Here is a 26,865-nt window from a genome sequence, read left to right as displayed (position 1 = left end):
TCATGGGCAGAAGGTGACGACGTAGTTTATCCCTGCCGGGCACGTGTAGATGGTGTTGCTCGTGTCCCTGGGGTACGTGATCGTCTGCGGGCAAGCCTTCTTGAAGTACTCCCGGTTGTTGCACCCGGCCTTGGCGCGCTGCTCGAACGGGCAGTCAAAGGTGATCTCCTGCACGGGGCACGACGGCCCTCCCCTGGCGCCCCTGCTGGCGTCGCCGCCGCCGCTGGGGAGGAACGACATGGGCGCGTTGAAGCCGTGGACGAGGGAGACGTCGAAGTAGTCGGCGCCGGCGCCGCCGCCGCCGGTGCCAAGGGAGTAACTCGGCCAGCGTGGCGGGCGAGAACCCGACCTTGCTGCACGCCAGCGTGCCGCCGCAGTCGCCCGTCTGGCACTGCCCCAGCAGCGTGCCGTTGGCGATGAAGCCGCACCCTGTGCGGCCCCAGACGCGGCCGTTCCGCGTCCCCGCTGGCACGTGGATGGACCATGACTCCCCGGTGTTGAGCACCGCGCCGCCGCCTGGCAGCGCCGCGGGCCATACGGTGTACCCGCACTTGTTTGTGACCACTATGGTCACGGCGTCCGCGACGACCGCCGCGGCGAGGAGGAGGACGGCGAGGAGGCGCAGGACGGGGCACAATGTGTGGAAGAGCTCTGTGAAGATAGTGCGGTGGAGTGAAATGGACGGACTTGGGATCGGTACTTATAGTGGCAGATAGGTAGGGGCCGCCGTAGGGCGTGGAAGTCAGAATTTGCATGCGGCAATTTTCTTGAAAACTTCTATGAGTCGGCTTATGTAAAAGGCATCTTGATGCTTAACGGTACCCAGGTTAGCCTTGTGGCAGTGATGTACAAAGTGAGCTGAACCAACAAATGACGCCCAAAAGGAAAAATCACAATGGACACTGCTGTTCTGTTCAAGCTTTAACTTGTTGACTTCCACTTTATCGTCTGGAACAATTGAAATTATAAGGTAACTTCAAACCGCAAATGACCAGTCTGACTAGTCATATGGATAGTGACCTATTCTTGTTCAAATTCGGAATAGCCTGAATATATGTGAATGAAGTTGTGTACTTGGATCATGTAATGTAAAAACGATAATGATACTTAGCGGTCGTCCGTCCCGTGTCGGACGCGGCTAGCTGGGCCTGCGACCGACCCACATACAGAGTTCCTCAACGAAATAAAATAGAGCGACGTCGTTCCTCATTTTGCATGGCTGCTGCGGGCGCCTCCACCGCACCGCTTCTTCTCCACCACTGTGGTCGTGGCCCTCTCTCCCCACTCCATGGTGGCCACTCCCCCCACTCCATGGCAGCTCGAGCAAACCTCCTCCCCTCCCCTCCCCTCCATGGATCCATCCACCCCTCCTCCACGTGCGTCTTCCCTCAAGTCCGGCGGCCTACATGGCATCCCCTCCCCCACTCTATGGCAGCGCCGGCTTCGACGGGGTAGGTCGTTCCTGCTCTGGATCTAAGCCCTCCTCCTATCCTCCTCCTCTGGATCTGAGGGACACGGCGGTGGCTAGGGTTCCAGCGAGCTCTGGGGGTCCTATTTCCTCCTCTCTCCGGCAAGCTCAAAGGTGATGGGCTAGGGGCTAGAGCAGCCTGCATCTCGAACCATAGTTTTAAATAGCGGGCTATTGAAAATAGCGGGCTATTGAAAATAGCGGCAACTTTTTTTCAACAGCTATGAGGCTATAGCAGTGCTATAGCGACTGTGGGGGGTACAACCCCAGATACCCACGGCAGACCACACGGGCTACGCCCTAGGGGCGGCCCAGCCCACAAGCGAAGCCTTGCGGGGCACGACGCTGCTCAGCGTCTCCCGCAAGACACCGGGAAGATATCCTGAAGATACTACGAGATCTGTTAGGATACGTATGATCTCATGATTCCTGTAATCTGTTATTACTTTCTAGTTATCTCTCAGATCTAACTGACTTGTAACCCTGCCCCCCGGACTATATAAGGCGGGCAGGGACCTCCTCCAAACACACGCAATATCATACGAAAGCCAATACAATCCAATAGAACACAGGAGTAGGGTATTACGTCATACTGACGGCCTGAACCTGTCTAACTCGTGTGTCTCTGTTGCCTTTTTGTTCTTGATTACATGCCTCTCTGCCGATCAATCTACCTTCGTGGGATACCCCTCGGAGGACTGCCATGATATTCTGTCGACAGTTGGCGCGCCAGGTCGAGGTGTGTGTGCTGTTTCTATATTGAACAAGATGGTACGTTCTGCAAGCTCTTCGTCCCTCCCACAGCCCGGCCAGATCTTCACGGTTGAATCGATCTCGTGGATCATAAACGCTGACAGAGTCAGAGAGCTCCTCGAGCCGGTGCAGATCGATTCTGCGCCGATCACCCCAACACCTACGACTGTTGATCCGATCTCGGAACCACTTCCGAGGTCGCCTTCATCGACAACTCACCTCCCGCTTCCTCGATACTAGAGGAGGCAGATCAACAACGACGATCTGATCGCATCCATCGATCAGGTTGGTCAGAAACTCGTCGATTGCCTCTCCATCGCCGAATCGGCTCTGGACACTCTCGTTCAGCACCGACCACCCTCTGATCCAGATCTATCGGAGGCTGCTTGAAAAACTCAAGGGGTTACGGCCCTACCCTTCGGGTTCACCAACGTCGCCGCCATCTACCAAGATGCCCTATTGTGGCAGAACCGCCTAATTTAATGCCTCACAGGAGCGCTTGTCTTCTATTAGACACTAAGCACTCGAGGGAGAACACTAAATTACTCGATTCCGTCGGGCACACCCCAGGGGAGAACCCGAAAATCCACATTTTTGCCATCAGGATCACAAATGAGAGAATAAAGCTTACATCATTCTTAACCATTTCTTACATCACTTTACATGTATATCAGAGTATAACATTTATTTTTATAACAACGGAATATAATCATATTATCAGAGTTATGAATAATTTAATGTACAGCGGAATAGAAACATGTGAACAGAGTTACAGCGGAAATAAACATCTATTAATGACATGATAAAGTATTGATATATACACTACGACAACAGATTATGAACTTTCATTTATAAAAGCATTTGGTGAGAGTTATAAATAGCAACTACGATCGCAGCGTAAAGGAAATCCTCTCTGAGCCCACCAGGAGGAATCCACACACAAAGGTCAGCTCAAGCCTCCACCGGTTACCTGCAATAGGGGGAATAAAACCCTGAGTACTCAATTGTACTCAGTAAGACTTACCCGACAGAAGAAAAGAAAAGACTCCAAGGATATGCATGGCGATCTGGCTTGTGGGTTCATTGCATTGCAGGAAGCATTACTAAGCGTGCGTCCTTATTTTTGATTTTTAATAATAGCCGCATTGGTTCATTAACTAACCATTCTATGTAAGCACCTGTGCTACTTTCAAGCAAGTGGTAAGCAATCAGATTTCCTTTTCCATCTTCCATCTTTCATCTTCAGTTCTTACTACGATGCTAAACCGTAGACAAGCCGTACCGGATCTCCCGGCGATTCGCGAATCAATGCCCCCAGCTGGGTACCCCGAAAAACACACGCCCCGCTTGTACCCCAGGCACAAGCAGGACCAACCCATCACTCTCCTGTCCCGGGTGTCCAGGTCCCCGTCCAAACTGGGACTCCAAGCCCCCGCCCCTGAGTCCCGGACTCAGTGCGGTGCAAGGACCTCCTCCACCAAAACAAAACCCTGACAGTCGGTCCGGAAAGAGCCGGATCCGCGACAAGAGAGCAACAAGTCTTCCAAGCGCCCATACCCAAGTATGTGCTCGAGATAATAAGTCTGTGACCTGCCCAGAGTCATATGCAACGATCGGTCCTTAACCGACCAGACAGGGAAAAACGGTGTAACCAAGCTATGACCCGCCTCCGCGGCGACACAACTTCTTACACCCACCAATACCCAAACCACATCCCTGCCCGGTCACCATTTTCCTTTCCACCATTTTATATATTCCAAGTGATAATCATATAGTAACATATTTCCTATATCTCGCGAGTGACAGGCAATCACTCGACTTCTACTGGAGTCCTATAGCATAGCAATCTACACGATCCTGTCATACTAGTAAGACTCATAGGATAAAGATATATATATGCAAGTGTGTTTCATTCAACTTCTTAAAACTTAATGCACAAATATAATTTAAACTGCAGAAAGTAGGGGTTATGCACCGGGGCTTGCCTGGGAAAAATATAATCAGAAGTTAGCTTTCTATCATGGCGACATGATCTCCAAAAGCACCATTCCTCCAGCAACTCCCGACGACTCCGTGATCCATCGACGTCCCTATAATGATATGCAATGTAATGAATTGCAAGGGTATGATCAATTGACTGCAATCGTGACTCATATAAATACGCTCTACGTCTCTCAAGTGAACGAGCTAGTTCTAACGATGACCGTACTTAGGCTACACATACACGTTGTCGGATAAGGCGTTATTTCTCAATAATTCTTTTCGTTATATAAACCAACGGTGTTTCTTTATTTTATTCTATCGATTTAATCAGTATTCAAAATAAGACATCATTATCTATTTAGCAACTGATTATTCTGGAGCTACAAAAATTACCACGAGTGCCTAATATTGCCAAGAGCCTACTGTACGAATTTCAGAATCAACGCTATTACCAATTTACCACGGGAATCCCTACAAGTTTATATTTTTACAACATTAAGTATCTTAAATTAATTATATAGCTTCTAAGAATATTATCCAACTATGTAAATAAATTATACTAGCCGGTAGATCATGATTTTAGGAGACTAACAAAACTGGTTTCATCATTTTTGGACACCTACATAATTTTATTTGGATTTTGCAAATTAAACTAGAAATCGATATTTGAAAAGCATTTAAATAATGGAAAAGCCGGCGGCAACTAACCGGCCCAACGGCCCAGCACGGTCAGGTCCAGCGGACGCAGGCCAGCGGCCCACGAGCGCGCGCAGCATGGGCCGGCCCAGGCGGGGACGCGGTCTGTGGCCTAGTAAGCCGAGAGCACGCTGGCCCAGGCAAAGCAAGCGGCCCAGCGCGGCAATCAGCGACGGCGCGGACGGCCCAGCAAACTGGCCCACGCGCGGCCTGCCCATATCGATCTCGCAAAAAATGCAAAAAGGACCCTGCGCTATTCGCTAATCCATCCTAGGTTCAGAGTACTGTTCAATAAGTCATGTATTTTTGTAGCAAAGACCTCGTATAACGTTTCTTCTTGGATTTTTACCCTTCCTCACCTTGCTTCTAAAGCAGAGCATCGCAGAGGCAGGGGAAACCGGCCGGTGGCGGTGCTGGCAGGGCGGCTGCGACGATGGCCGAGCACGGCGCGGACGAGCCGGCGAGGCGTTGAGTCGCAGCCGGGTGCGGTGCCGGGGTGCCGAGCGGGTCGTGGGGGCGGCGTTGGCACCTGAAGCTGAGCTGGCGGGACAGCGCAGCGGCTCCGGCAATGGGAGGTCCGTGGCCACGGCGCATGCTCGGTGGCGAACCAGCGCAGGCCAGGACGGAGTAGCGCGCTTGTCGCGGGCGGGGCGAGGCGCTGCGGCTGCGGAGCTCGGCCGACGGTGAGCGTGAGCCAGAGGTGGAGCGGTCCAGCACGAGGACCAGGGCGTGGGCGCGCTCACGCTAGCACGGGGATGGCCGGCACCAGGTGGATAGCGGTGCAGCAGACCGCGAACGGGTCTCATCCAGCTGAGCGTCGCGGCACAGGCGCGGCGGCGCGCGTGGGAGCGCCGGTGCGGAGATCAGCGCACCCGAGGTGCGCCTAGCAGCAGTAGGGCCACACGCGGCCGGCGGAGGAGAAAGAGGAGGGGCGTCGGCGCGCAGGGGGAACGGAAGGAGCCACGGAAGGCACGGCCGCGGCTGTCCACACGCCGGCGACTGGCGTGCGGTGGCACTGGAGGCTCGGGCGTCGGAGGGCGCGACCACTGCGACGAGAGGAGCGAGGATGATGGTGGCGCCTGGGAGGGGCGCGCGGGGCTGACGGCTCAGGAAGACACAGCGATGGCTGTCTGGCTGATTAGGCAAACTGAGAGAGAGCATGGAGGGTGAGCCGAAGCTAGGACCGTGGTCCAGCGAGGGCGCGGGAACTCGCCGTGGGGAGGAAGAGGAGCAGCGGACAGGCGCGGGGCCGAGGGGCGCGCAAAGCACGGAGGGGCAGCGCCGCGGGGCTCGGGAATGGAGCGGCACGAGGGGGCGACGCGGACGGCTGCGTCGGCATGCAATGGCGCTGGCCAGATGGCAGAGCAGCGCGCGGGGAAAACAACATGGACTCAGTCAGCTTGGAGCACCCTGGCGACGGCGCTGTAGCAGAGAGATAGAGTGGTGCTGTGGGATGCGCTGCAGCAAGGGGCAGCGTAGGGAAGACACGCGAGGGCTCGGTTGCGCCTGTGCGTGATGAAGAAGAGGCAAGGCAGAGTAGAGCGCTGGCCTCGGCGAGAGAAGAAAACAAACGAGTCGGCAATCATATGAGAGAGCATAGCAGGAGCAGCAGCACGTGGGTCGGTCGACTTCCATCACGTCAGACAACAAAGTGATGAGACCATACGAGCAGCGGGCAGACAAGCAAGACAGGCAAGGTAGCAGAGGCGCAGCGACGGGGCTGGACAGCAACGAGTAGAGCAGAGCAGGCAACAGCGTTAATCATCAAAGGAGATCGTGCTGGCCCCTGCATGCTGTGACTCTTCATTTCGTCCCTACCCTCTGGCCTGTTGAAGTACTGGTTACGTAACTTATATATATATATATATATATATATATATATATATATATATATATATATATATATATATATATATATATATATAATGGTTTACTAATTTACACAATTTGTAACGTCTAGGCACAGGAACATTTTAGCAAGTTCGAATTTTAAATTTGATTCAAAAGCTATATATATATATATATGTATATCGTTCTATTTAATTAATGGATTTTATTTGATTTATACAAGTTACTTAAAGAAATTGTTTTCCGTGCCAAACGATTAAAACTACTTATTCTATTTTTCTTGCTAGAATTGTCATTAGCACATTTACGCATTAAGTAAACTAACTTACAATACCTATTTTGATTTTCTCAGCCACAAAGGTGAAATCACATACGATTCGTTTATCATCTCATGTGCATTTAAAATTCTAAAACTCGAGAACTTGGTGTGTTAATTTCTTTTAAGCCTTAATCTAGGTGCTAAGCGAGCTCGTAACACCGGGGGTGTTACAACCAACCCCCCTTAAAAAGAATCTCGTCCCGAGATTCGAAACAAGAGCCAGAAGGGGAAAACGCGATTACATTTCGGAGATTGGGGATTACACGAAACATTACACGACTTCGAATACTAAACCACACGGGGATCTAGGGATACATGGTTAGGAGCAACTTGATACAACCGAGACCTACTCTAGAAGTCGAGATAGATGAGGACAATGGAGAAACAACAAGATAATGATTATCCAAAACATGGCGTAGCACCAACAGATCCAAAAACAGTCGACTGAGAAGTAAAACATCATGAACCCGAAGATTGACTACCCAAAATGGGAGCTTGAACTTCTTCGACGAACCGGCTCCTTTCTTCTTCTCAGATCACACCATCACCTCAAACTGACGAACCTAGCTTCAAAATGACGACCAGATCTCGTAGCTATGCGTCGGAACGCGAGGGGAATGGGGATGAAGAAGAAGAGCAAGGACCAAGGGTATTTATAGAGGTGAACGGAGGTGGGGAGCAACACACCGGAGGCGGATGCGGCGGGGATGGGATACACAGACGGTGTATGCTGTGGAGATAAGGTCAGAAACATGGTGTGCTCCCTGCGCGAGCGGCGGAGGGGGAAATAAAGGAGAGTAGAGGGGGTCCGCTCGACGAGGCTAGCGTGTAGGCGGTCGTGTCACCAAAAGAAGAAGGAAAGGAGAGGAAAGGGGAAATGGGGGGTCCGGTACGAGGGACAAGGCATGAGAGTCAGGAGCCGACTGGATGCTGGAAAAAGGAGCAACGCACAATGCACAAAGGCGGCGAGCACTGCACGATGCCGCGGCCACGCGAAAACAGGAAGCTAAAGACCCGATATAGACAACGTTTGTAGGACACGCAGCGAAATGACCCAGCATGCGAAGCATGGTCAACTAAAAACAGGGTTGCGACAAGACGTCCACTCTGACTTTTGCAATTACTCCCGAATATCCACTGCTAACCTTCCTTTACTATTCTTCTTTTGCTTTCCTTCTTTGACCACATCCGTCTTTTATGTAAACCCAGATCATGTCATACTTTCTTTCTCCAAACCATCTCTTATTTACCTTGAGAGAACACTTCTGCATCAACCCATTGTGGATTTCCCGTTTGAACACCTGAACATTTCCAAGGAGAAAATTTTTAAAACAAAATGGTACGGCGGTGTAGCTTGGTAAAGGTACTTGGTCAACAACCTCGATACCAGCGCGTGCCGAGTAGCATCACATGTGACAGCTGTTCCACACGGAGCCCTCGGTTTTGTCGTGGTACCATAAGCTTTTAACCAGTCAACTACTACCAACTTACACGCCATGAAGGCAGTGGGGTCATAGACCACAGAGTAAGGGGGTATCGCAAGGGAAAAATTCAACAACAAAGGTTTCCCTCCACAACAAGGGACAAGGAATTCAAATCCAACGACGGATTTGTTTAAAAAAATTCAAGTGTTCTGTTGGGACATCCACAATTTGTCGATACAGTGTCCAATAACACCCAATCACGGCTGATCTGCTGGCATCCGAATGTCAACTTCTCTTGTAACCTGCTAACTATCTCCCTTGACAACTTTAAGTACGGCTAGCAAAACTAAAGTGGACGAACGCAACAAACACAGCGAAATAAACAAAATGCATATTCCGAATGGTCTTACACGGGTACAACGTACAAGCATTCAAGCTCCCATGCACGACACAACATTCACCTACGGTCAGACGATCTCAACAACTATGGATGATGAACAACAGGCAAGGGTACAATACCGGAGGACAGCAACGAAAAACACTACTACTACGGGTACAACTTCCCAAGGCAACTAATCCACATCTTCTCGGGGCAATGGTTGAGTGAGAGGAACCAAGGGTTCTTCTTCTGACACTTCTGAGGGTGGAGGTGCGGGCGGTGCTGCAACACTTGTTCTTCTTCTTTCTGGCGGGTGGATAGGGATCCCTTCCAAAATCGGGGCATCCTGCCTTTCAGCAGCCAGCGTCCTCCGCTCGGCCCTAGTGACAAGATAGGCCACCCGCAGCTGATGGACATGCCGATCTTCGGCCTCCTTTAGAGTTTCCTCCATGGCAGCCTCTCGGCTCTCAGTAGCTGCAGCACTGGCATGCGCGTCGGCGAGCTGCACCTGGAGCATCTGGTTGAAGATCTCAGCTTCCTCGACGCGCCGAAGGCACGCCCTCAGCTCCAAGGCTTGACGGTCATACTGCTCATCCAGAGCGAGTAGGTACGTGGTCAAGTGCACCACGGTGGGACTGTCCTCTTGCACATCTCGTCCTTGCAAAGCCTCCATGCGGGCCCTCCATGCCCGCCGATTCTTGTCCAAAGGAGGAAAGAACCGCATGGGGGTTCGGGCAATGGGCTCCTCATAGATCTGGCAGAGGTACCGCAAGGCTTTACGGGCCACAACCTGGTAGGTGTCGATGAAGCGAAACCCGGTTGCGATCACACTCCAGGCTTCAGTGAGGTCGGTGAACTCTTCACTCTTCCCGATGTAGACGGTAACCTCACATCGCTCGGTGCCATGCTCCTCATACTCACAGCCCTCATACTCGGGACGATCATTGACTCCGAGCTTTTGCAGGGTGGCATGCAGGATTCTAGGAAAACCCTCAACGTTCAGGCAGTAGGTACTAACCCAGGCTCCTGCCATCTTTGGCGGTGGTTGCAAGGAAGGCTGAGCGAAAAGCTGGCTCAAAGGAAAAGCTAAGCGAGCTAAAGTGCGCCAAGTGGTGGTACCAATGGCTAAGCCAGGCTCTACTTATAAAGGCGGAGCGTTCAGTGGTCCTGGCGCGGTTCACCAGGATTCCCGCACGAGATTACTACGGCAGATCGACCAAATTCCACGCGTTCGAGGCGAGCGATGTGCGATGCCATTACTGACAAGTACGTCTGTAGGGTAAGGGTCCGACAAGAGCGCAGAAAGGGGTATGGGGAGACGTGGGTCACGACCGGCGTGAACCACGGGCGAACGCGAAACACGAAGTCATAGTGCAGACCTAACTCTAGAATAGGAACGAGCCATTCGTGCACAATACGACGCGCGTGACACCTATGGATGGCGTATCTCCTAGCAATACGAGCGCTACAATGCACAAAAGGGATATGCATGAATGCATGTCCTACACGTCCTTCCACTGTTGCCAACATATAGGGCAACCGTTCTCACATTTTTGGCACATCGTTCTCTCCCTGTAACTAGCCAATACTATCGGACTATGCTCGAGTCAGTGTACCTGCAAAAACTTGATTAAGTCTACCTAAGTTAGCAGAGTGCCATCTATCCTAGATACATAACCATAGTAATAGGGCTACTCATATAACATCGCATGTAAACGTCCTAACTTTTTGCAACAATGGGTTGTCAAATTTTTGTTTAGAAAAGGTTTTCGAAGCTTTATTTCCTCATTTATGCTCTGATACCACCTGTGGCAGAACCGCCTAATTTAATGCCTCACAGGAGCGCTTGTCTTCCATTAGACACTAAGCACTCGAGGGAGAACACTAAATTACTCGATTCCGTCGGGCACACCCCAGGGGAGAACCCGAAAATCCACATTTTTGCCATCAGGATCACAAATGAGAGAATAAAGCTTACATCATTCTTAACCATTTCTTACATCACTTTACATGTATATCAGAGTATAACATTTATTTTTATAACAACGGAATATAATCATATTATCAGAGTTATGAATAATTTAATGTACAGCGGAATAGAAATATGTGAACAGAGTTACAGCGGAAATAAACATCTATTAATGACATGATAAAGTATTGATATATACACTACGACAACAGATTATGAACTTTCATTTATAAAAGCATTTGGTGAGAGTTATAAATAGCAACTACGATCGCAGCGTAAAGGAAATCCTCTCTGAGCCCACCAGGAGGAATCCACACACAAAGGTCAGCTCAAGCCTCCACCGGTTACCTGCAATAGGGGGAATAAAACCCTGAGTACTCAATTGTACTCAGCAAGACTTACCCGACAGAAGAAAAGAAAAGACTCCAAGGATATGCAGGGCGATCTGGCTTGTGGGTTCATTGCATTGTAGGAAGCATTACTAAGCGTGCGTCCTTATTTTTGATTTTTAATAATAGCCGCATTGGTTCATTAACTAACCATTCTATGTAAGCACCTGTGCTACTTTCAAGCAAGTGGTAAGCAATCAGATTTCCTTTTCCATCTTCCATCTTTCATCTTCAGTTCTTACTACGATGCTAAACCGTAGACAAGTCGTACCGGATCTCCCGGCGATTCACGAATCAATGCCCCCAGCTGGGTACCCCAAAAAACACACACCCCGCTTGTACCCCAGGCACAAGCAGGACCAACCCATCACTCTCCTGTCCCGGGTGTCCAGGTCCCCGTCCAAACTGGGACTCGAAGCCCCCGCCCCTGAGTCCCGGACTCAGTGCGGTGCAAGGACCTCCTCCACCAAAACAAAACCCTGACAGTCGGTCCGGAAAGAGCCGGATCCGCGACAAGAGAGCAACAAGTCTTCCAAGCGCCCATACCCAAGTATGTGCTCGGGATAATAAGTCTGTGACCTGCCCAGAGTCATATGCAACGATCGGTCCTTAACCGACCAGACAGGGAAAAACGGTGTAACCAAGCTATGACCCGCCTCCGCGGCGACACAACTTCTTACACCCACCAATACCCAAACCACATCCCTGCCCGGTCACCATTTTCCTTTCCACCATTTTATATATTCCAAGTGATAATCATATAGTAACATATTTCCTATATCTCGCGAGTGACAGGCAATCACTCGACTTCTACCGGAGTCCTATAGCATAGCAATCTACACGATCCTGTCATACTAGTAAGACTCATAGGATAAAGATATATATATGCAAGTGTGTTTCATTCAACTTCTTAAAACTTAATGCACAAATATAATTTAAACTGCAGAAAGTAGGGGTTATGCACCGGGGCTTGCCTGGGAAAAATATAATCAGAAGTTAGCTTTCCATCATGGCGACATGATCTCCAAAAGCACCATTCCTCCAGCAACTCCCGACGACTTCGTGATCCATCGACGTCCCTATAATGATATGCAATGTAATGAATTGCAAGGGTATGATCAATTGACTGCAATCGTGACTCATATAAATACGCTCTACGTCTCTCAAGTGAACGAGCTAGTTCTAATGATGACCGTACTTAGGCTACACATACACGTTGTCGGATAAGGCGTTATTTCTCAACAATTCTTTTCGTTATATAAACCAACGGTGTTTCTTTATTTTATTCTATCGATTTAATCAGTATTCAAAATAAGACATCATTATCTATTTAGCAACTGATTATTCTGGAGCTACAAAAATTACCACGAGTGCCTAATATTGCCAAGAGCCTACTGTACGAATTTCAGATTCAACGCTATTACCAATTTACCACGGGAATCCCTACAAGTTTATATTTTTACAACATTAAGTATCTTAAATTAATTATATAGCTTCTAAGAATATTATCCAACTATGTAAATAAATTATACTAGCCGGTAGATCATGATTTTAGGAGACTAACAAAACTGGTTTCATCATTTTTGGACACCTACATAATTTTATTTGGATTTTGCAAATTAAACTAGAAATCGATATTTGAAAAGCATTTAAATAATGGAAAAGCCGGCGGCAACTAACCGGCCCAACGGCCCAGCACGGTCAGGTCCAGCGGACGCAGGCCAGCGGCCCACGAGCGCACGCAGCATGGGCCGGCCCAGGCGGGGACGCGGTCTGTGGCCTAGTAAGCCGAGAGCACGCTGGCCCAGGCGAAGCAAGCGGCCCAGCGCGGCAATCAGCGACGGCGCGGACAGCCCAGCAAACTGGCCCACGCGCGGCCTGCCCATATCGATCTCGCAAAAAATGCAAAAAGGACCCTGCGCTATTCGCTAATCCATCCTAGGTTCAGAGTACTGTTCAATGAGTCATATATTTTTGCAGCAAAGACCTCGTATAACGTTTCTTCTTGGATTTTTACCCTTCCTCACCTTGCTTCTAAAGCAGAGCATCGCAGAGGCAGGGGAAACCGGCCGATGGCGGTGCTGGCAGGGCGGCTGCGACGATGGCCGAGCACGGCGCGGACGAGCCGGCGAGGCGCTGAGTCGCAGCCGGGTGCGGTGCCGGGGTGCCGAGCGGGTCGTGGGGGCGGCGTTGGCACCTGAAGCTGAGCTGGCGGGACAGCGCAGTGGCTCCGGCAATGGGAGGTCCGCGGCCACGGCGCATGCTCTGTGGCGAACCAGCGTAGGCCAGGACGGAGTAGCGTGCTTGTCGCGGGCGGGGCGAGGCGCTGCGGCTGTGGAGCTCGGCCGACGGTGAGCGTGAGCCAGAGGTGGAGCGGTCCAGCACGAGGACCAGGGCGTGGGCGCGCTCACGCTAGCACGGGGACGGCCGGCACCGGGCGGATAGCGGTGCAGCAGACCGCGAACGGGTCTCATCCAGCTGAGCGTCGCGGCACAGGCGCGGCGGCACGCGTGGGAGCACCGGTGCGGAGATCAGCGCACCCGAGGTGCGCCTAGCAGCAGCAGGGCCACACGCGGCCGGCGGAGGAGAAAGAGGAGGGGCGTCGGTGCGCAGGGGGAACGGAAGGAGCCACGGAAGGCATGGCCGCGGCTGTCCACACGCCGGCGACTGGCGTGCGGTGGCACTGGAGGCTCGGGCGTCGGAGGGCGCGACCACTGCGACGAGAGGAGCGAGGACGATGGTGGCGCCTGGGAGGGGCACACGGGGCTGATGGCTCAGGAAGACACAGCGATGGCTGTCTGGCTGAGTAGGCAAACCTAGAGAGAGCATGGAGGGTGAGCCGAAGCTAGGACCATGGTCCAGCGAGGGCGCGGGAACTCGCCGTGGGGAGGAAGAGGAGCAGCGGGCGGGCGCGGGGCCGAGAGGCGCGCAAAGCACGGAGGGGCAGCGCCGCGGGGCTCGGGAATGGAGCGGCGCGAGGGGGCGACACGGACGGCTGCGTCGGCATGCAATGGCGCTGGCCGGATGGCAGAGCAGCGCGCGCGGGGAAAACAACATGGACTCAGTCGGCTTGGAGCACCCTGGCGACGGCGCTGTAGCAGAGAGATAGAGCGGTGCTGTGGGATGCGCTGCAGCAAGGGGCAGCGTAGGGAAGACACGCGAGGGCTCGGTTGCGCCTGTGCGTGATGAAGAAGAGGCAAGGCAGAGCAGAGCGCTGGCCTCGGCGAGAGAAGAAAACAAACGAGTCGGCAATCATATGAGAGAGCAGAGCAGGAGCAGCAGCACGTGGGTCGGTCGACTTCCATCACGTCAGACAGCAAAGTGATGAGACCATACGAGTAGCGGGCAGACAAGCAAGGCAGGCAAGGTAGCAGAGGCGCAGCGACGGGGCTGGACAGCAACGAGTAGAGCAGAGCAGGCAACAACGTTAATCATCAAAGGAGATCGTGCTGGCGCCTGCATGCTGTGACTCTTCATTTCGTCCCTACCCTCTGGCCTGTTGAAGTACTGGTTACGTAACTTTTATATATATATATATATATATATATATATATATAATGGTTTACTAATTTACACAATTTGTAACGTCTAGGCACAGGAACATTTTAGCAAGTTCGAATTTTAAATTTGATTCAAAAGCTATATATATATATGTATATCGTTCTATTTAATTAATGGATTTTATTTGATTTATACAAGTTGCTTAAAGAAATTGTTTTCCGTGCCAAACGATTAAAACTACTTATTCTATTTTTCTTGCTAGAATTGTCATTAGCACATTTACGCATTAAGTAAACTAACTTACAATACCTATTTTGATTTTCTCAGCCACAAAGGTGAAATCACATACGATTCGTTTATCATCTCATGTGCATTTAAAATTCTAAAACTCGAGAACTTGGTGTGTTAATTTCTTTTAAGCCTTAATCTAGGTGCTAAGCGAGCTCGTAACATCGGGGGTGTTACACCTATGGGGCAAATTCACCGACCAGGTTGAAGATGTCCATCCTCTCGCCGACCAGATCGCTGACCAGCCTCCGCCGGCCGTCAACATGCTGCACGTCGGCCAATGCCCTGGAGCATCCCTCCCAACCATCCTGGAGGAGAATCCGGACTCTGAGTCCTAGGGCTCTACGGAGACCGTCGCCAAAACCACCACCAAACTACTTCCTCTCCCACCTTTCTGTGGGGGCGCAATCTTCAATGTCAGCATCGACAGCCCCCCCGTGGGAAGGGGAAACCGAGGAGGACCGCACCGCTCGCATCAACAGGAATGTCAACCGAGCGCAACGCCGAGCAAACGAGGTTGCCCTTGCGATGGCCGAGGCTCAGCTCGACTCGCAGGGAAGGCCACGCCAACTCCAACGCAACCTCGACGATGAGTTTGTCCGTGTTGATGGCCACGATGTCTACAAGACCCCAAGCACCAATTTGGCCATGGCCACCAGCGAGCTCGCCCGGCTCCTACAGACACCAGAGGTCGCCAAGGTCGCCACCATGCTTAAAGCGGTGCACTGTCAGGTCAATGAGATCCACCAGGATCAGAGACCTTCATACTCTACAAGCTCGATTCGCCGATCAAGCGCGCCAAGATCCGATCGCCGCCCAAGTCGCTTCACCGACCAGCACCGCGACGACAGGCAACCCCTCCAGGGGGGAGCTAGGGGCAACCACATCAAACATCACCGCCAACATGACCAGGAGGTTGATCAGGACGTCCGAGTGCACCTCAATAATCTCTAAGATGCACGACGATGTATCAACGAGCGCCGCTTGGTCACCATGAAGAAGAAGTACGCCACCGCTAAGAGTATGGGCAAGAGTACGGTATCCCGAACTCAGCTCTCGAGCTGCTCAACGCCGGCAACACTGTGGATCATTGTGCCGACAACCCCGAAGGGCCCCCAGCTTTCACGAGGGCACTCCGAACACTCCAGTGGCCCCACAGTTTCAAAATCACCGGGGTCAAGCCCTACGAGGGAAGGATGAACCCCATATAGTGGCTACAGGCTTACGCCACTGTTGTGCGCACCGTCGGAGGAGATACCAGTGTCATGATGAATTATCTTCCCATCATGCTCACGCCAACTGCCATGAACTAGTTCCCAAGCCTTGCCCCAGACTCCATCGGATCCTAGGAAGAGCTGAAAAAAGTCTTCACCGACAACTATATGGCTACGTGTACTCGGCCGGGCACCAAGCATGATCTGAACCGCATCTACCAAAAGCCGTCTGAGCTCCTCGTAGCTACATCAGACGCTTTTCCGAGATGAGGAATTCTATTCCCAACATCACAGAAGCTGAGGTCATCACCACCTTCATCCGAGGACTCCATCACCACGAGCTTCGCTCCAAGTTCAACCGCAAGCCGCCCACAGGGATTGGCGAGATGATCACGACCGCCAACCAGTACGCCGACGCCGAGGAAGCCGAGGTGCGCTTCAACAAGGATGCGGGCACTCATCGCCCAACTCGCCGTAGCGACGATCGCCCCGATGACCGGTGCCACCGTGACCATCGCTACGACGACCGCGGTCATCATCGGGATAGTGGCCGTGATCGGCCAGAAGGCTCCAAGTTAGGTCAATATCGCCGCCACCGACCAGACCATATCATCGCCGTTGTTGACGAGCCACGAGCCAAGCGCAACTACGACGAGCAGTATAAGAAGATCCTCGACAGGCCCGTGCCCTCTCTACAAGAATGCCAAGCATAAGATAAAGGATTGCCTCGGCTTGGCCAAGGAATTCTAAGCCAAAAAGTCAGACGACGACAACAATGACGGCGCCGGAGGCCGCCGACCACCTAGGGCAATAACAATGCCTTCTAGGATCACGACAAGGTGGTCGTCACCACCTTTGGGGGCTCACCTTCACCGAGAGCAGAAGAGAATGGAAGCTCGCTGCCCGCTAGGTGCTCGTTGTCACTATGGAAGATGCCGCCACCAACCCCAGCTATCGCCCTTGGTCTGAGGTCCCCATCACCTTCAGCAGGGCCGACCAGTGGGTGGACATCCCATACATAGGGTGTTTCCCCCTTGTCCTTGACGCAACTGTCTAGAAAGTGCTTTTCAGAAAAGTGCTCGTCGACGGTGGGAGCGCTCTAAACCTCCTCTTCACCGGAGCCCTAAAGGAGCTGGGCCTCAGGATAACAGACCTCACACCCTCAGACTCTTCCTTCTGGGGTGTGGTACCTGACAGGGCATCCAAACCACTTGGAGAGATCACCCTACCAGTATAGTTTGGCACGGCAAGCAACTACCGCGTCAAGCACATCAACTTCTACGTCGCCAACTTCAACATCGCCTATCATGCCATACTTGGTCGGCCTGCTCTGGCCAAGTTCATGGTTGTACTGCACTACGCTTATCTGGTGCTGAAGATGCCTTCGCTTGTAGGAGTCCTAGCCTTGCGGACCAACCTCTCCACCGCCTACGCCTATGAGACAGAGAGTCTCACCCTCGCCGAAGCCACCAACCTCTCCATCATCTAGATGTCCAGTGTGGTCACCGACACCAAGACGGTGTCCACCGATGACCTAGAGAAACCATCGTTGGATCCTCCTTGCGCCTCCACCAAGTCCAAGGAAACCAAGGAGGTCAGCCTCGGCCTTGATGACCCCTCCAAGACCGTGAAGATTGGGGCTCACCTCGACCCCAAATAGGAAAGCGCGCTCATCTCCTTCCTATGGCCAGCGCCGATGTGTTTGTTTGGAAACCTACAGACATGCTAGGGGTACCATGGTAGAAGATCGAGCACTCCTTGAATGTCTCGCCGACCGCCAAACCGATCAAGCAGAAACTCCGACGATTCATGTCAGACAAGAAGGAGGCTATTAGGGTAGAAATAAAACAGCTCCTAGCTGCCGGATTCATAAAAGAAGTGTATCATCCTAAGTGGTTAGCAAACCTTGTTCTCATTCAAAAAAGAATAAAGAATGGAGAATGTGCGTTGATTACATTGATCTTAACAAACACTGCCCTAAAGACCCCTTCGGTCTACCTCGAATAGACAAGGTTGTAGACTCCACCGCCGGCTGTGAACTGCTCTCCTTCCTCGACTGTTACTCCGGCTATCACCAAATTTCCCTCAAGGAAGAAGACCAGATCAAGACATCGTTCATCATGCCTTTCAGAGTGTACTGCTACACCACCATGTCCTTCGAACTCAAGAACACCAAGGTGACCTATCAAAGGGCCATCCAGATGTGACTCGATCAACAGATCGTCCGCAATATCGAATCTTACATCGACGATGTGGTCGTCAAGTCCAAGACCGCCGATAATCTCATCGCCGACCTCAAAGAAATGTTCGCCAACCTGAAAAGGTATCGATGCAAGCTGAACCCTTCAAAGTGCATCTTTGGAGTTCCGTCCGTTATACTCCTAGGCTACATCGTCAGCGCACATGGCATCGAACCCAACCCCAATAAGGTCTCTGCCATCACCAACATGAAATAGCCAACATGCGTCAAGGATATACAAAAGCTTATAGGTTGCATGGTTGCTCTCAGCCGCTTTATATCGTGCCTCGGCGAAAAGGGACTACCTTTCTTCAAACTCCTCAAGGCCTCCGAGCGCTTTTCCTGGTCGGAGGAGGCAGATACAGCTTTTGAGTAGCTCAAGTTGTTTTTAACAAAGCCTCCGATCATGATGGTGCCTCGACCAGATGAAACTCTACTGATCTACATCGCCGCCACTTCTCACGTCATTAGCACAGCTATTGTTGTCGAACATGTGGAGGCTGGGCACGCCTATAAGGTGCAACGTCCGGTCTACTTCATCAGTGAGGTCCTTAACGAGCCCAAGACTCATTATCCTCAAGTTTAGAAGTTGTTATACACAATCCTGATCATGTCACGCAAGCTCCGTCATTACTTCGAGTATTACAAGATCGCCGTGATCACCGAGTTCCCTCTGGGGGACATTCTCCACAACAAAGAGGCCAACAACTGCATCATCAAATGGTCTATTGAGCTCAGCACATACTCCATCGAATTCAAAAGCAAGCCTACCATCAAGTCTTAGGCGCTCACTGATTTCATCGCTGAGTGGACCGAGATTCAAGAGCCCATCCCTGCTACTTGCCCCGAGCACTGGATGATGTACTTCGACGGCACCCTCAACATCAATGGTGCTGGTGCGAGCATTTTGTTCATTACGCCAACCAAGGATAAACTTCGATATGTTCTCCGAATACATTTTCTGGCCTCCAACAACGCCGTCGAATACGAAGCGTGTCTCCACGGACTCCGTATAGTCATTGAGCTCAGCGTCAAATGCCTCATGGTATACAGGGACTCCACTCTGGTCATCAACCAGCTCAACAAAGACTGGTCCTGCTCTAGTGACAAGATGGATGCATATTGCGCCGAAATCAGGAAGCTTGAAGGGAAATTCTACGGTATCGAGTACCACCACATGGTACGAGATCAAAATCAGCTCGCCGACCACCTATCCAAGTTAGGCTCCTCTCACGCTGGAATTCCATCGGGGGTCTTCGTTCAAGATCTTTTGGCGCCATCCATTAAGGAGGATAAGGAAGTTCAGGAAATTCCCCCCCCCCCCCCCGAGTAGCTGGTACTTACGGTACCTTCGCTGGCCGCCGATTGGAGGGAACAATTCATCAAGTACCTCACTAGCATCGAAGTACCCACCGACAAGACTGAAACCAAATGCCTAATCTGTCAAAGCAAGCATTACGTGCTAGTGGACGGCAACTTGATGAGGAAAAGTGCCAAGGAAGGGATACTGCAAAAATGCATCACCCAAGAAGAGGGAGTGAAGCTACTTCTCAAAATTCACTCTGGTTCCTATGGCAACCACGAGGCCTCGAGAAACCTGGTTAGCAAAGCTTTCCGAGCTAGTTTTTACTGGCCCACGGCCATCTCCGATGTAGAAGACCTCGTCCGACATTGTGAAGGGTGCCAATTTTTCGCCAAGCAAATACACGTGCCGGCACAAAGAACTACAACTATCCTAGCTTCCTGGCTTTTTGCATGCTAGGGACTAGACATAATCGGGCCTTTCAAGCCACTGCTAGGTGGTTTCTAGTACGTGTATGTCACCATTGACAAGTTCTCCAAGTGGATCGAGTATAAACCGCTTGTTTTGGCCACTGCAAAGAAAGCAGTCGAGCTCTTCGAAGATATCATCCACAGATTTGGTCTCCCGAACAACATCATCACCGACCTCAGAACCACATTCACTGGTCATCATTTTTGGGACTTCTATGAAGACCGATGCATCTCCATTAAATACATCTCTGTTGCCCATCCTAGAGCCAATGGCCAGGTCAAACGGGCGAACGGCATGATCCTTGATGCCCTAAAAAAGAGGCTATATCAGAAAGAAGAAAAGCATCCGAGCAGATGGCTCAAAGAGGTACTAATGTAGACTAGGCCCGATCTTCCGAAAGGTATGATAGCGTCGATTGGTGGAGACTCGATGTTCACAATCTAGGCTTCGAACCAAGACTGATTTGGACCCCCGCAACTGTTACACCACTGCTCCGTTGCTTATCAACCACGCGAACGCGATTGACCTCGTCGAGAAGGCTTTCCTGTAAGCGAATCGAGAACACAAGCAAGAACAGGATGAACGCAATATGAAATTACAAATAAATATGAGGCTTATGATAACAAGAAGGAGTTCAAGTCTTTATTTGAAAGGACTAATCGCCACAGGCGAACAAGATCAAGAACTGGGGCCCTGGTTCACAGCAAGCAGCCTTGGCGGTACAGTTGCAGCAAAACGATGTCTGTTTCACGAGGAAATCAAGAATTAAACAAAATCCAAACCCTAAGGAGAGTGACGGCTGCTATTTATAGAGTCCTGGGCGTCACCCCCTGGACGCGCCCCCTAATGGGCCCAAACACGATACACGGTCCAACGGACCAAAAGATGGTGTCGTAGCACCCTGGCAGATTCTAGATGCTGACTTGTTTCGATGATTACCATTGATTCCAAAGTTATTTTAACATGAGACCACTTGGATTGGCTTCCTTATCAAATTATCTTTCCAACCATATGTGGATCATCGAAAACGGAGTCCGGATGCATCCTGGGTGACCAGTTTAAGGCAGACTGGTCCTGTAGGCTGAGGCAGACTCAAACTTGAGTTGCTTTGGGCCTCCACCTCGGGGACTCGAATCGAATTAGCCTCGGACCTCCTTCTTGACCTAGACATCCTTGCTGGCCTCCTACCCCTCCATACCATGTGCCAAACATGGTCATATACATGGGTGTCATGTCCTCATCATCCTCCCCTTCTTGACGAAAAGCCATCCCCGGCGTCGATTGTGCTTGAAACTAATCCTGCACAACACAAAGGAGAACAGGGTTGCAAAGATAAAGGAAACTGAAATAATTGTGAGAAGGAATGTGACCATGTTTCCAAGTTTCTAGCATGTCATCTCGCATAAAATTTTTAGCAAGTATATAGACTCCATGATCCGAATGCACACGATGTATGTCAACACTATCCTGCAAAAGATTAGAACTAACCAAAGACAATATAGGAATAGATGGTCTAACAGACATAGGTAGCAACCAACAATGCTCCCCTTCTTGGAAGTGAACTTGTTTCTTTGAGGAACATGAGAAAATATTTGTATTATTATGGCTGCCCTCTAAATGATCATAATATTGTACAACAAAAGGAGAATTCATATTACTACGAATGTATACTCGATGTATCATATATTGGCCATTGTTGTTATATTTGCCAATAACATAATATGTGTGTTTAGAAAACCAAGGCAAATCAACATATTTAAAAAGGCTCTCCTCCAAACAATCTAGGTTACACAAAACATCAAATTTAATGTAACCCAAAGTATGTAAAGAAGACAATAGTTTGAGCTCATCAGTTTTAGTAGCAATATGAATAACATGTTTATTTTTAGCACAAGTGACTGGTTCCAAAACATATAAAATTGAAGCATCATCAACCAATTCATCTTTATCACAAGGAACATCAAGCAAATTATCATGGGACAAAGATAAATCAAGAGAGGGTTCCACTAACAATTGCTCTATGATAGCATGGTTTATGAAAAAATTTAGTACATTAAGACAATTTTCACCTTCCGTGAGTGTAGCACCATGGGTATTACCTGTGTTTTCAGCAGGAGTAATAGGTGCATTGTGAAGTGATGGTTCTGAATTTGCATATGAGGTTGTGAGCTCCTCATTTTCTTCCATGTCATCCTCTCGCTTATGTATATTATCCTACAGAAGGTTAGTCATAGCAAGAGGAATAACAATAGACTCTTCCTCTAAATGGTGCACCTCATCATATGAAGTCAAAACAGGAGGTGGATTAACAAAGGTTTCTTGCATAAGAAGTTTCATATCATTCCAAGTTTGAGGTTTATCAGAAGGATCTAAAGACTCGCACAAAAAAAGCAGAATGTCGCAAAACACTAGCTGTATTTTTTACCTTCCTCCTTGGACACATAAAGCGAGTAGCAAAAATGTTATCGATGGTAATTTCCCACTCCATGTACTCATCAGCACCTATATCATCATAAGTCGGTGGATACGAACAACCTATCATTGTTAGAAGACAGCAAAAGACAACACAAAAGTATTATCCCTATCAACTACTTAGGTTGTGGACAAGGAAAAATAAGGCACTCAACTCTCAAGCGTCTTACCACGGTCTTACAAGTGTTCTTACTAAAGCAACAGGCGGTGCAATCGGTCGGTGACTGTGATACCATCGTAACTTGAGTGTAACAGTTGCAAGGTGAACATGTACTTGGTTATAAGAAAGTGGAGCTTGGACAGACACAATATAGTAGCAAGGAATAGCAAAATTCGCAACTGAATAGCAAAGCTGAATAAGTATCCCAAGTACTTGTCTTAGTTGCTGGCCTACTCACGTTCCAAGTACCAGATGTATCAAGTGATGTGAACCGCAGGAATATGATTAGGAACAAGGCAAAAATCAGCACATGCAAACACAGCTCAAATGACGCTCTCTATGTGCTCCTCTAGATATTGTTCCACTTTTGCCCCTCTTTTTTCTTTATTTTTGGGCTATCGTTGTTCTTTTATGATTCTTTGACTTTTTCTTTTTATTTTTTTGATATTTTTTCTTCACTTAGGAGCACAAAAGAAGTAACCACAGAAAATATGAGCTTAAACAAGTGAAAGGCGTGGCCTGTGAAAATTTCAGAAGACGTGCTCAAAATTGATAAAAAGCTTGTGACCACGAAAAGAGGATCTTGTGACCAGTTTTTGACCAAAATAAAAATCTCTGACCCCTGCAAAGCCAGAGATAAATGGATCCAAAAAAAATTTCTGATCGATTTTGATATATAAAACGTCGAAATACAAGTTCGTATGCGAAAACTAGACCAGTTTTATGAACTGACTCCGAATTAGAGGACAAAACAGGAATAATGCGCGTAAAATTGGTCACGGCAGCAAGGATTTGATGGAAACAGTGAAGACAAGTATAACAAATTAGATGGCGTGGACTAGGGTTTGATGGATATAAAGGAAACACAGCAAGACTTGAAGGTGTTCATGGATTATGATGAAAAACAAAGAGAAAAACACAAACTGGACTCAAAATTGATCTAAAACCAGCAACCAGAGTTTGACCGAAGGCATAAACTCAACCACGCGACACAGAGACAAAATTGCACAGCACAACAAGGCTATAGGACAGGGAATATGTGGCGGTGTATTTTTTTGGCTTTTGGTGGACTATAGGTAATGCAAAAATAGTAACAATCTAAAGGGAAAAACAAAGTTATACCTAACGGGCAACAAGGGCTCTGAACCACTTGATGTAGACTAGGCCCGATCTTCTGAAAGGTATGATAGCGTCGATTGGTGGAGACTCGACGTTTACGATCTAGGCTTCGAACCAAGACTGATTCGGACCCCTGCAACTATTACACCACTGCTATGTTGGTTATCAACCACGCGAACGCGATTGACCTCGCCGAGAAGGCTTTCCTGTAAGCGAATCGAGAACACAAGCAAGAACATGATGAACGCAATATGAAATTGCAAATAAATATGAGGCTTATGATAACAAGAAGGAGTTCAAGTCTTTATTCGAAAGGACTAATCGCCACAGGCGAACAAGATCAAGAACTGGGGCCCTGGTTCACAGCAAGCAGCCTTGGCGGCACAATTGTAGCAAAACGATGTCTGTTTCATGAGGAAATCAAGAACTAAACAAAATTCAAACCCTAAGGAGAGCGACGGCTGCTATTTATAGAGTCTTGGGCGTCACCCCCTGGACGCGCCCCCTAATGGGCCCAAACACGATACATGGTCCAACGGACCAAAAGACGGTGTCGTAGCACCCTGGCAGATTCTGAACGCTGACTTGTTTCGATGATTACTGTTGATTCCAAAGTTATTTTGATGTGAGACCACTTGGATTGGCTTCCTTATCAAATTATCTTTCCAACCATATGTGGATCATTCGAAAACGGAGTCAGGATGCATCCTGGGTGACCAGTTTAAGGCAGACTGGTTCTAGAGGCCGAGGCAGACTGGAACTTGAGTTGCTTTGGGCCTCCACCTCGGGGACTCGAACCGAATTAGCCTCGGACCTTCTTCTTGACTTGGACACCCTTGCTAGCCTCCTACCCCTCCATACCATGTGCCAAACATGGTCATAGCCTCGGACCTCCTTCTTGACTTGGACACCCTTGCTCGGAGACTTTTCGCGGCTGCTCGGACTTGGTCTTCATCTGCTCGGAAGCACCCATTAGCTGCTCAGAGATAGTGGCCAGCTGCTCGAACTTGCCCCATAGTTGCTCGGACATGGTCGCCAGCTGCTCGGGATAGGATGGCCTTCTGGTATTCCAGGTCCCGCACATTGGACTCAGCAAGGTCTCGCTCACGCTAGGCTCGCTGGATGTTCTTCTCCTTAAGGTTCATCACCTCCTTGAGCTTTTCATTCTCCTCGGCGAGGTGCTCCATCCTCTTAATCAGCTGGCAGCGCTACTTGGTAGTCTGAGTTATCCCCTACAAACGCACAATGACAACGACGAACTCTGATCTTCGATGTGAAAGAAGAGCACTCCAGATGCAGTACTAACCTTGATTTGTTTCATCACTCCGGCAAGGGCGGACTCCAGTCTCCTCAGCTCCCTGGTGGTGTCCTCCTTCTCAACAACCACCACCTCGTCGCCGTGTTTGCGAAGGATTCGGACAACTTGAGTTCAAGATTCCTCACGTTCGATCTCTTCCACCTTGTCCTCCTCCGCCATAGCTGGAGGCACCACCGGGGGGCTCCATGGCCGGACAGCGTGTCCGACCACGCCCGTCGACGCCTCAAGAAGCTCTGTCTGCTCCTCGGGCGCTGTAGGTTTCTCCGCTCTGGCCTTTGGCATGGCATCGGTGACTCTAGCCTTCGCTCCTAAAGACCCGGTGGCTTCCGTCGTTGACCTAGGCACCATCGCCAACCCATCAGCCATCGACGCTAATCTCTCGCCATCACCAAGTCCATCAGTAGTGGCGGATGACTCCTCCGCCAGCTACCGAGCACCCAGGGACACTGGGACAGGAGCCGTCGGCATTGCCTTCGCCCTGGGACTAGCCCTCGGCTACTCGTCAGTTTAGATGGGCAGGGTCAGATCCTCCGCATGCCTCGTGCTACATCAGACCAGCTTGTTAGTCACCAAAAGAGATAAGGATATGACAACAAAATAACTCTGAGGCAAGGATACTTACGTGTCGACCTGCCGGTACACTTTTCTAAACTGGCGCTGCCTACCAGAGCCCCCAGCCGCGGCCTTGGGGTCGATTCCTGCACCTTGGGGTGGAGGTCTCGCGGTCTTTGCTGTCATCCTCTCCTCCGCCCACTGCTCCAGGACTCCCCTCACCTGCTGCTCGGAGACTCCCTTCGCCTGCTACGTGGGGACTCCCGTCGCCTGCTACTCGGGGACTCCCTCCCCTCCCTCCGATTGCCCCTCCGCGCGTGTGTTGCACGGAGGCGCCTTAGTGCTCGGTGGAGGAGCCACTGGCACTTTGTCATCATCGACCACTCAGACATCGCGGTGCTCCACGTTCGAGTGATCCGGTCACCGCCAAGAGAGATGTCGCCCGGCTTGACGGGAGCGGCACCCACTGTCTTTCTCTTCTTCCGGGGTGGCTCGTCTGCCGCTGCCCTCTTCCCTCGAACTTTCTCCGACACGAGGGGTGGACTCTCTGTCCAACCAGCGTCCACGCCCCTAGACTCTGACAAGATGCTGACAGCTCCCTCCTCAGGCTACGTTGGTGGCCAGGCATCTACTGCCTACGGCCAATCGCCCCTCGGTATGCCTGAGAAGTACACCGCTCTTTCCTGCGAATGGATCTTCGCATAAGTTAATCAGTCTACTACACAGCAACAACAAAGGATAAAAAGCATCAGGAACACACAATTGAGATATTTACCTGAGGAGGCGGATTCTTGTAGTTAAAGGGTCTCATCATTCCTGACACGTTGAACGAGGCAAATGGAGCGAATAGCTCTGCGGCTTGCTCTTGCACATCGTCCCTCGATAGCATCTTCGTTCTCTCCCGGGTACCGTCCGTGTTGCCCTTGAAGTCATAGCCCATGTGGGCCCTCTCCTTGTAGGGCTAGATGCAGCGCACTATGAAGCTCGCTGCCACCAGTCC

General features: G+C 50.3%; 1 pseudogene; it reads right to left on the bottom strand.

Moving 5' to 3' along the window:
* On the bottom strand, positions 1–26,805 carry LOC136536354 (alpha-amylase/trypsin inhibitor-like; annotated as a pseudogene).
* Between the last annotated feature and the right edge of the window lie 60 nt (positions 26,806–26,865).

The sequence above is a fragment of the Miscanthus floridulus genome, chromosome 2, assembly GCF_019320115.1.
Source record: "Miscanthus floridulus cultivar M001 chromosome 2, ASM1932011v1, whole genome shotgun sequence".
In the NCBI taxonomy this organism is placed as follows: domain Eukaryota; kingdom Viridiplantae; phylum Streptophyta; class Magnoliopsida; order Poales; family Poaceae; genus Miscanthus; species Miscanthus floridulus.
Note: the sequence above shows the minus strand (reverse complement) of the source record. Positions and strands in the feature narration are given on the sequence as shown.